Below are 12043 nucleotides of genomic sequence, written 5' to 3'. Positions count from 1 at the left end.
CTAGGGACACATACAGACTGAAAGTGAGGGGATGGAAAGAGATATTCCACGTAAATGGAAATCAAAAGAAAGCTAGAGTAGCAACACTCATATCAGATAAAATAGAATTTATAATAAAGAATGTTACAAGAGACAAGGAAGGACACTACATAATGATCAAGAGATCAATCCAAGAAGAAGATATAACAATTATAAATATATATGCACCCAACATACGAGCACCTCAATACATAAGGCAACTGCTAACAGCTATGAAAGAGGAAATCAACAGTAACACAATAACAGTGGGAGACTTTAACACCTCACTTACACCAATGTACAGATCATCCAAACAGAAAATTAATAAGTGAAACAGAAGCTTTAAATGACACATAGACCAGAATGATTTAATTGATATTTATAGGACATTCCATCCAAAAACAGCAGATTACACTTTCTTCTCAAGTGCACACGGAACATTCTCCAGAACAGATCACATCTTGGGTCACAAATCAAGCCTCAGTAAACTGAAATCATATCAAGCATTTTTTCTGACCACAATGCTATGAGATTAGAACTGAATTACAGGGAAAAAAAGGTAAAAAAAACAAACACATGAAAGCTAAACAATACGTTACTAAATAAACAAGAGATCACTGAAGAAATCAAAGAGGAAATAAAAAAATATGTAGAGATGAATGACAATGAAAACACGACCATCCAAAACCTATGGGGTTCAGCAAAAGCAGTTCTAAGAGGGAAGTTTATAGCAATACAAGCCTACTTCAAGAAAGAAGAAACATCTCAAATAAACAATCTAAAGGAACACCTACTAGAGAAAGAAGAATAAACAAAACCCAAAATTAGCAGAAGGAAAGAAATCATAAAGATCAGAGCAGAAATAAATGAAATAGAAACAAAGAAAACAATAGCAAAGATCAATAAACTGGAAGCTGGTTCTTTTGAGAAGATAAACAAAATTAATAACCCATTAGCCAGACTCATCAAGAAAAAGAGGGCGAGGACTCAAATCAATAAAATCAGAAATGAAAAAGGAGAAGTTACAACAGACACTGCAGAAATACAAATCATCCAAAAGACTACTACAAGTAACTCTATGCCAATAAAATGGACACCTGGAAGAAATGGATAAATCCTTAGAAAGGTGTAACCTTCCAAGACTGAACCAGGAAGAAATAGAAAACATGAACAGACCAATCACAAGTAATGAAATTGAAACTGTGATTAAAAATCTTCCAACAAACAGAAGTCCAGGACAAGATGGCTTCACAGGTGAATTCTATCAAACATTTAGAGAAGAGCTAACACCCATCCTCTCAAAGACTTCCAAAAAATTGCAGAGGAAGGAACACTCACAAACTCATTCTGTGAGGCCACCATCACCCTGATACCAAAACCAGACAAAGATACTACAGAAAAAGAAAATTACAGACCAATATCACTCATGAATATAGATGTAAAAATCCTCAACAAAACACTAGCAAACGGAATCCAACAACACATTAACAGGATCATAGACCGTGATCAAGTGGGGTTTGTACCAGGGATGCAAGGATTCTTCAATATATGCAAATCAATCAATGTGATACACCATATTAACAAATTGAAGAAGAAAAAGCATATGATCATCTCAGTAGAGGCAGAAAAAGCTTTAGACAAAATTCAACACCGATTTATGATAAAATCTATCCAGAAAGTGGGCATAGAGGGAACCGACCTCAACATAACAAAATGCCATATATGACAAACCCATAGCAAACATTGTTTGCAATGGTGAAAAACTGAAAGAATTTCCTCTAAGATCAGGAACAAGGCAATGATGTCCACTCTCACCACTATTATTCAACACAGTTTTGGAAGTCCTAGCCATGGCAATCAGAGAAGAAAAATAAATAAAAGGAATACAAATTGGAAAAGAAGAAGTAAAACTCTCACTGTTTGCAGATGTCATGATACTATACGTAGAGAATCCTAAAGATCCTACCAGAAAACTACTAGAGCTAATCAATGAATCTGATAAAGTTGCAGGATAAAAAATTAATGCATTGAAATATCTTGCATTCCTATACATTAATGATGAAACATCTGAAAGAGAAATTAAGGAAACACTCCCATTTATCATTGCAACAAAAAGAATAAAACACCTAAGAATAAACCTACCTAGGGAGAAAAAAGAGCTGTATGCAGAAAACTATAAGACACTCATGAAAGAAATTAAAGATTACACAAACAGATGGAGAGATATATCATGTTCTTGGATTGGAAGAATCAATATTGTGAAAATGATTATACTACCCAAAGCAATCTACAAATTCAATGCAATCCCTATCAAATTACCAAAGGCATGTTTTACAGAACAAGAACAAAAAAATCTTAAAATTTGTATGAAGACACAAAACACCCCAAATAGCCAAAGCAGTCTTGAGGGAAAAAAAATGGAGCTGGAGGAATTAGACTCCCTGACTTTAGACTATACTACAAAGCTACAGTAATCAAGACAATATGGTACTGGAACAAAAACAGAAATATAGGTCAATGGAACAGTATAGAAAGCCCAGAGATAAACCCACGCACCTATGGTCAACTAATCTATAACAAAGGAGGCAAGAATATACAATGGAGAAAAGACAGTCTCTTCAATAAGTGGTGCTGGGAAAACTGGGCAGCTACATGTACAAGAATGAAATTAGAACACTCCCTAACACCATACACAAAAATAAACTCAAAATGGATTTGAGACCTAAATGTAAGACTGGGCACTATAAAAGTCTTGGAGGAAAGCATAGAAATAACACTCTTTGACATAAATCACAGCAAGATCTTTTTTGATCCACCTCCTAGAATAATGGAAATAAAAACAAAAATAAACAAATGGGACCTAATGAAACTTCAAAGCTTTTGCACAGTAAAGGAAACTGCAAACAAGACGAAAAGAGAACTCTTAGAATGGTTGAAAATATTTGCAAATGAATCAACGGACAAAGGATTAATCTCCAAAATATATAAACAGCTCATGCAGCTCAATATTAAAAAACAAACAACCCAATCCAAAAATGGGCAGAAGACCTAAATAGCCATTTCTCCAAAGAACACAGATGGCCAAGAAGCACATGAAAAGCTGCTCAACATCACTAATTATTAGAGAAATGCAAATCCAAACTACAATGAGGTATCACCTCATACCAGTTAGAATGGGCATCATCAGAAAATGTACAAATAAGAAACGCTGGAGAGGGTGTGGAGAAAAGGGAACCCTCTTGCACTGTTGGTAATGTAAATTGATACAGCCACTATGGAGAACAGTATGGAGGTTCCTTAAAAAACTAAAAACAGAATTACCATATGACCCAGCAATCCCACTCCTGGGCATATACCCTGAGAAAACCATAATTCAAAAAGAGTCATGTACCGCAATGTTCATGGTAGCACTATTTACAATATCCAGGTCATGGAAGCAACCTAAATATCCATCGACAGATGAATGGATGAAGAAGATGTGGTACATATATACAATGGAATATTACTCAGCCATAGAAAGGAACAAAATTGGGTCATTTGTAGAGATGTGGATGAATCTAGAGACTGTCATACAGAGTGAAGTAAGTCAGAAAGAGGAAAACAAATATCGTATATTAATGTGTATATGTGGAACCTAGAAAAATGGTACAGATGAACTGCTTTGCAGAGCCAAAATTGAGACACAGACGTAGAGAACAAACATATGGACAGCAAGGGGAGAAAATGGGGTGGCAGGGGTGGGATGAATTGGGAGACTGGGATTGACATATATACACTATGTATAAAATGGATAGCGAATAAGAATCTGCTGTATAAAAAATAAATAAAATTCAAAAATTCAAAAAAAAAGAATAAATGCACATATGGGTATCAAAATAAATCTGGTATATTCAAAAACCAAAAAAAAAATTGCTTGAATTAGCAATATGTATCTATATGTGTCCCAGCAATTTTACTTCTAGGAATTCATCCCTGAGAGCACAAACCAGGTTTTATTTCAATGTTTATTGAAGTATTATTCATTATAGGAAAAAGTGGAACAACTAGATGCCCAAGAATAGGGAGATGACTGAATACAATTATGTGATTGTTCAGCCATTAAACTCACTTTTTTTAAAATACATTTAAAACAGAGGCAGTTAACTGGAATTATAAAGCTCTAATTGGTTCTTGCACATATTTTGTTTAGTTTTCACATTGTTTTTAGAAAAAAAATAAATAACATTTAAAAATCAGGAAATTTTTCATAAAATTTAGATTCCTCCCCCTTTCTCTTTTTTTTGAACCATTAAAAGACCCAACATGGCCACAATTGGCAGATCTGAGTAGTGGCAGTGGCTTTTTTCTTTCAATAGGTCATGATCTCCCAGTTCACCAAAAACTTTTCGACTCCCTGTTGTTTCAAACACAATTATGCCTGGTAGTTTTACATTTTTTTTTAACTTTATTCACCTGGCCTCATAGGAATTTCTTCATAATATAAGTTTATATGAAAGAAACAGAATTTAAAAACTGTATTTGAAATGTGTATAATTTCAGATATATATGAGGGAAACAATAGCAAAATATTAACAGGAATAATCATTAGATGAAGATACAGTTGACTTTAGACAGATTAGGTGGATGGATAGATAGATGATAGATAGAAGATAGATAGATAGATAGATAGATAGATAGATAGATAACCGACCTTAGGTGTTTTCCTTTGAGAAGAATGGGTAGGTGATAGTATCTATCAGGATAGTTTGATCCCTCCATTATTACATCCTACCTCTACTAGTTTCATATCTGAATCTGGTAGTATTACTCTCTTTCTAATTAAGATATCTATGGTATCGTTCTACAAACATATCATATTTTCCTCCAGCCTTTTTGTCGTACGCAATTCTTCTTCACTATACTTGCATCCTATAATCTTCATGATATATCATATATAAACTAGAAGTAGAGGCACTACTTAACATAGGCAATAAGAAGAAGAGATGGATGCATGCTGCTGTACCCCAGTGATAAAAGCAAGGCAGTGAAGAGTTAGTCTTGATCTAACACATTCTTTGTATCTTGCACTAATTTAGGCAGATATCAATCCCATCACAGCTAGAAAGGCAGGTTTTATAATGCCTGTTTTGCATTAAGGAAACTAACACTCTGGGGTTAACTTATCCAAAGGGGTTGCTTAAGCCAAAAGGGTTTCATAAGCTTGCCCAGGGTTTTCATAAGCTTGCTGCTAAAGGGTTGAGATAGGATTGGAACTCAGGGGTTATTTGACTTCAAACTCCTGCTACTTCCATCACATCCCTGTCATGAAGAAGATTCCAAGCAGCAGAATACCTAGCTTTAGCCGGTGCTTCTAGAAGAGATGCATGAGCTGAGACCACGAGCAGAGAATATGTTGCATGTGTGTGGCCAGAGACATAGTGCTTCATTTACAAGCAAGAGGCAAATGCTGACCTCTCTGAGATTAACAGCAAATCAAAGAATCCTTTGGATGGCTGTCTTCTGGAACATCTTGTATACCTCATAGAAACGGACCTCAAAGTGTCATCTTGGCATATGCATCTACTCAAGTATGCCCGCAAAGTCAGAAGCGTTTACAGGTACAAACCTCTACCAGAAAGAAAAGAAACGTACCATAAAATGACCACAAACAGAACACTTTATCTACTGAATCATCTGTTGTTCTGAGTATGCATTCCATGAATATCCAGGAGTTTATTCTTTACCTGGCCTCCTTCCTTCTTCGTCTTTTTTTTTTCTTTTATTTAAATTAGGTACGTTATATTAGCTTCAGGTGCACAACATAATGGTTACATATTCGTATACATTGCAAACTGATCACCACGATAAATCTGGTTAACATCCATCACCATATATAGTTACAGTTTTTTTTCTTATGATGAGGACTTTTAAGATCCACTCCCTGGGGCCTGGTGGCACAGTGGTTGAGAGTCTGCCTGCCGATGCAGGGGACACGGGTTCACGCCCCGGTCTGGGAGGATCCCACATGCCGCAGAGCGGCTGGGCCCGTGAGCCATGGCCACTGAGCCTGCGCGTCCGCAGCCTGTGCTCCGCAATGGGAGAGGCCACAGCAGTGAGAGGCCCACGTACCGCGAAAAAAAAAAAAAGTCACTCCCTTAGCAGCGTTCAAATATGCACTACAATATTATTCACTATAGTCACCATGCTATACATTACATTCCAAGACTTATTTATTTTATAACTGGAAGCTTGTAGCTTTGGCCCCCTTCACCCATTTCACCCAGCCCCCACTTCCTGCCTCTGGCAACCACAAATCTGTTCTCTGTATTTATAAGCTTGTTTTTCTTTTGTTTTTGTTTAGATTCCAATTATAAGTGACATCATACTGTATTTGTCTTTCGTTGTCTGACTTATTTCACCTAGCATAATGTAATGCTAAGGGCCCATTCATGTTGTTACTAATGGCAAGATTTAATTATTTTTATGGCTGAATAGTATTCTAGTGTGTGTGTGTGTGTGTAACACATCTTCTTTATCCATTTGTCCATTTAGGACACTTAGGTTATTTCCATATCTTGGCTATTATAAATAATGCTGCAACAAACGAGAGAGCATATATCTTTTTGAATTAGTGTTTTCATTTTCTTCAGATTAATACCCAGAAGTGGAACTGCTAGATCATATGGCAGTTCTAATTTTAATTTTTTTGAGGAAACTCTATACTGTTTTCCATAGTGGCTGCACCAGTTTACATTCCCACCAATAGTGTATGAGGGCTCCTTTTTCTGCACATTCTCACCAATATTTGTGGTTTCTTGTCTTTTTGATAGTAGCCATTAAAACAATTGTGGGGTGATAGCTCATCGTGATTTTAATTTGTATTTCCCTGAAAAGAAGGAAGGAATATAGCATTTTTTCATGTTCCTGTAGGCCATCTGTATTTCTCCTTTGGAAAAAATGTCTATTTTGTCCTTTGCTCATTTGTTTTTAATTGGATTGCTTGGTTTTTTGCTATGAGTTGTATGAGTTTTTAAATACACTTTAGATATTAACCTCTTATCAGATATATGATCTGCAAATATATTATCCTATTCAGTAGGCTGCCTTTTCATCTTGTTAATGATTTCCTTTACTGTACAGAAGCTTTTTAGTTTCATGTAGTCCCACTTGTTTATTTTTGCTTTGTTGCCTTCACTTTTCAAGATTTCTTCTTCTTTTTCCTCCTCCCGATTGTACTCATCCACCAGGTCCCATCCCTTCAGACCTCTCAGCCCCTTAGCTGGTTCCAGTTCAAGACAAAAATCCCCACAGCCAGGACTTTATGTTTCCAAGCAGTGCCCAAGGATCCACACAATAACCAAATATTGTTCTTAAAGGCAAATCTTTGAGACATTCAGATTCTTCAAAGGGAAACATCTCTATGTCAAACAATCCTTTCCCTCACAATATTGTGCACATTTTATAGATTTTGATGTTAAGTGTGCTAACAAAGTGTGTTATTTAATGAAACACTAGTTACATAAAAGTTTAGCCCTCAAGTCACAAGGCTTACATCAATGAATATGATTTCAGCTCATATAACGTTCAAATCAGTGTTGCTGATCAGAAGGCAGCTCTTCCACAAATGGTAATTCACAGGCTCAGGCCCCTTGCAAGTTGTGCCACAGCCATCCTTACATCCAGCTACAAAAAAGAAAGTGGCATGGGAAGTTTGAATAAGCCACACCTGGAATGGGAGCTTTCACATCTACTCACTGGCACTGGCCACATCTAACTGCCAGGAAATCAGACAATAAGGGCCGCCAAGTGGCACGACATTGCATAAAATATATTCTTAGAATATACCATCTAACTGGGTACCCAGGAAAAGAAGGAGAGACGTTTGCTAAAGAGATAGCTTGACTTTGCAACACAAAATTTTGTTTCTCTCAAAAGCCTTATCAAGACTCTCTTTCCTCAGGTTTGGGGCATTTTACAAGGGTGGGGAAGGGAGTGTCTGGAGGGGAATAGGGAGGAGAGGGGGGAAAAAAAGAGATGGAGAACACTCATCAATATTGAAACAGTGGCATATACACTAGAATCCCTTTGTAAAGTAAATTTGCAGTTTAAATTGGACGTTATATTGGTAAAACCATTATATAACATGGTAAAGATGGAATCTATCACTGCCTTAAAAATGTAAAAGTAAAATGTATTTGTTTGGATGATGATAAGACTATCCAGAATCGACAACAGGCATTTGTATATTTGCCTGTGAAAACACCTTAAATTGTCTGTTTCTTGGGACAAGACGAGGAAATGATAATGGCTTCCATCTCTCTAACAGAGAACATCATAAGGTGATACAATATTTGCAAAAAAATGGTGTCCCCACCTGGACAACAGGAAATCAACTGTAGTCAGAGGTACATGAAATATTCTGCATCACGTCTTATTTTCATGGGAGTTCTCTGAGCACCATTGGAAGTCAGTCAACTCTGAAAGCAATTTAATATTTTGGCAGTTGAAAGAAACACTAACTACCATCATATCTATTTATGCCTAAGGCTAAAAGTTCAAAAAATAAATAAATTCACCCAGATTTAGTAGATTTGGAAAGTGGATTTAGTGGATTTGGACTTACTATTTTTGGAACATAGCTCAAACATTAATAAAGTAGACTAATAATAAGCTTAGACTAATAAAAGTATCCCCAAGACCACTTTTCCCTCACTCCTTGCTGACACACTTGTCAGTAAATTATATTTTATTTCCTTCATGCCAGGTACCCTGTAGATTTTGAGGAAAATAAAGATCCCTAGTGTAAAATACAAGTTTCTGACAGTAGATAAATTCTTATTTATTAAAAATAATTTCTTTCTTAGCATGAGGTCATTAGACAATGAAAAAAATTTATGCTATAAACAATATTAAAATATGCTAATTATGACAATTCCAGCAAACCCCATAGTGCAATGGATTATAGAATAAAAGGCTTATTTCCAGATGCTGCAACTATAGTTTTATCCTTTTTTACCTAAACATTTTGGTGATTCTTAAAATCAGGCCAAAGTACGATAGAATTAAATGTCTGAGAACCACATTGACAACCGATTTTGAGAACTGAACTGTAGGCTAATTAAAACAAACAAGCAAGGGCTTCCCTGGTGGTGCAGTGGTTGAGAGTCCACCTGCTGATGCCGCGGACACAGGTTCGTGTCCTGGCCTGGGAAGTTCCCACATGCCGTGGAGCGGCTGGGCCCGTGAGCCATGGCCGCTGAGCTTGCACTCCGCACTGGGAGAGACCACAAAATTGAGAGGCCCACATACCGCAAAAAAAAAAAAAAAAAAACAAAAAAAACAAGCAAGAAAGTCACTTTATTATATGGGCAGGTTGAAATGGGACTCTATAGTAATTGGATAGCTGATAATTGTACTTCTTTTCCTCTCCATTACCATGTATTCATCATTTAATAAATTCTTAAGGAAAACTTATGTATAAAACAGTAGAGTTTATAAAAGTGAAGTCTTCATTTTCAAAGACCTAAGTATCTATCTATCCATCTATCTATCTATATATATATATTTCAACATGTAAGCTAAGTACATATATATATATATATATACATATATGTGTGTATGTGCTTTTAATGTCAAATTATTCCAAAATGGTAATATTATTAATACATACTTTATAGGAGGCAAAGTTTGTTTTGAGTGAAACCTGGAAAGCTGAGTAAGATTACCTAAACAGAGAATAGTGGGGAGACCTCTACTTGTTAAGAAAAAGCCTAAGTAAATTTATTAAAGGACATTCTGAGCAGATTGGCTTGACTGTGGTAGAAGATTTGTGTAGGAATAAAGCAGTGAAAAGATTAGAAATATAGGTTCAGGTCACACTAGGGGGAATGCTGTAGGCCAGACTGAGGACTGCATTTCACGTAAAATGAGAGATACAGGGAACAGGGAGATACTATAGGATTTTCAGCAATGTCTAACAAATATTATTGAGCTTGAATAAAAGTCAATGGGGTTAGTGCTGTATAGCAAAAGGAATGCATAAAATGCAATAGACAACTGGTTTTATGAAGACATCACCAAACAGCTACGTGTGGGATAGACAGAGTGGAGAGAGATTGGAGGTAGAAAGCTGATGCAATAATTCAGATGTGTGGTGGGCAATATAGTTGGCAGGAAGTATCAGAAGAAAAAGTCAAATGAGAGAGACACATATTTATATCACAAAGCTCCAATGAATTAATAAATCCATATATTATTTCAACTCTTTACATATGCAGTGTTTCTTAGTTATATCAAGACCTGTAAAAAAACAAACAGCCTGAGTATGAAAGTTAAACTTTGAGACAGTTCTCCTGAGTCCCTATCATATGGTCTCATATGCACTCTCCTTGATTCCACTGTTACATATTTTCATAACACTTTATATTTTTCTTTTGTAGCACTTATTACCATTTTGATTAATTAATGTTTACATTACCTTGAATGAAAAGTGGTTGACCCCACAACTAGTCTACAAATTCTGTAAAAGTGCAGAAAACGTACATATTCTCACCATTGTATCTAACACTTTATAAAGTTTAATAAATTTTGATTGGTGATCTATTGTGATTTAGAGGACCAGAGTCACTTGGCAGCATATCAGCTCTATGTTTCTTGCACAAATTTATCATAGGCAGAACTGGCTCTAGGGAAAAAAATGCAAAATCATTGTGAAGAAAGACTTCTTCCCCTTTTGTAATGATATTCCAACGCCCTTGACCAAATTCTTATCCCCAGCTTCCAGCACTTTCATGCCACTAAGGTCTTCTCTCCTCACTAAAGAAAAGCCTATAGAATTAAATAACACATAATACTAGAACTGTTTGCCTTTTAAAGATCCCCAAATAAGGCAATAGATGACTAGATGATGGTAGCAGGGACATACCTCAGGCATCCACTCCTGCAACCCACCCATGCAGCTATTGTTCCACTTATGCAGCAGAACCATATTCCTGGCTATTTTCTCTCCTACCGTTTTTTCTTCCTGATAATAAAATAAAAATTATTAACTAACCTTACCTCAGTAATTCTTTGTAAATAAGAAAGCGTAAAAGATGGTCTGTATTTCAACTTGTATTTCAAATAGATTTTACTCCTTGAATGACCATTCAGAATGAAAGGCAAAAAGTAGCAAGAGCACAGTTTACTGATGCAGTGTATAAGAAAAAATATGGTAAAGATCTGCTTTCTTTATCTTTATGAGGGGATCTAAGGAATTCATCTTACATTTGTTTTCAGCTTTGGAGTCAGCTCATTCATTTCCATGTTCTAGTCTATATAGAAAGATAGAGCATAAGCTGAACAGAATTTTCTCTGTAAATCCTAGACATTTAAGAAATAATGCTGAAATTTTATCATTTAAGTAAATTATATTAAGGTGATCATTTTATAAAGGGTCATTACTTGAACATAAACATCCCTGAAGATAAATATAGCATTATAAGTGCAGTTATAAGGAGTTCTACCCAAATTGATATTTTTCAATAATATAGGATGCCTGTTTTTCATGATACAGGCTTAAACTATTTTCTGAATGTTTAAAAAGCAAAATGTATCCTGGTTCATCATGAGAATGTGAGCTTAGATATGGTTTTCCCACTAGATATTATAAAGTACATTACAGACAGAAAAACACAGAACAATCTATTTATAAACCATATAATGTACAAAAAAGTACTCAATCTAATTTGTGATCCATGCCAGAGACTATAATTTTCTACAGTAGGATAAAAATAACTTATATTTGTTCATAAAGAGTATGTTGAAGGGCTCCGTATTTAAGTAAGTGTCCAATGACAAATCTGATTGCCCTGCTTGCATCTTCAGAATCAGAGATTGCTAGAAGGCACAGGGTCAGGGGAACCATTTACCACGGTGATAGTGAAAGGTGGGATTGATGTCGCTTCAATCTGGAATGTTTTATTTGAAGATGCTTAGTCTCTGGGAGCATCAACAATGACATTTTATTATCTTTCAGCATGTGTGCAAATGCTCCTGAAGGTTCAGC

The 12043-nt window shown here is 35.8% G+C and overlaps 1 protein-coding gene across 1 annotated transcript in view; it reads left to right on the top strand.

Moving 5' to 3' along the window:
• The window catches only part of CNTN5 (contactin 5), a 533631-nt gene that overhangs the window by 268532 nt on the left and 253056 nt on the right, over nucleotides 1-12043 (top strand). The window lies entirely within an intron of this gene.

This window comes from Lipotes vexillifer, unplaced genomic scaffold (genome assembly GCF_000442215.2).
Source record: "Lipotes vexillifer unplaced genomic scaffold, Lipotes_vexillifer_v1.1 scaffold1598, whole genome shotgun sequence".
Lineage (NCBI taxonomy): Eukaryota > Metazoa > Chordata > Mammalia > Artiodactyla > Lipotidae > Lipotes > Lipotes vexillifer.
Note: the sequence above shows the minus strand (reverse complement) of the source record. Positions and strands in the feature narration are given on the sequence as shown.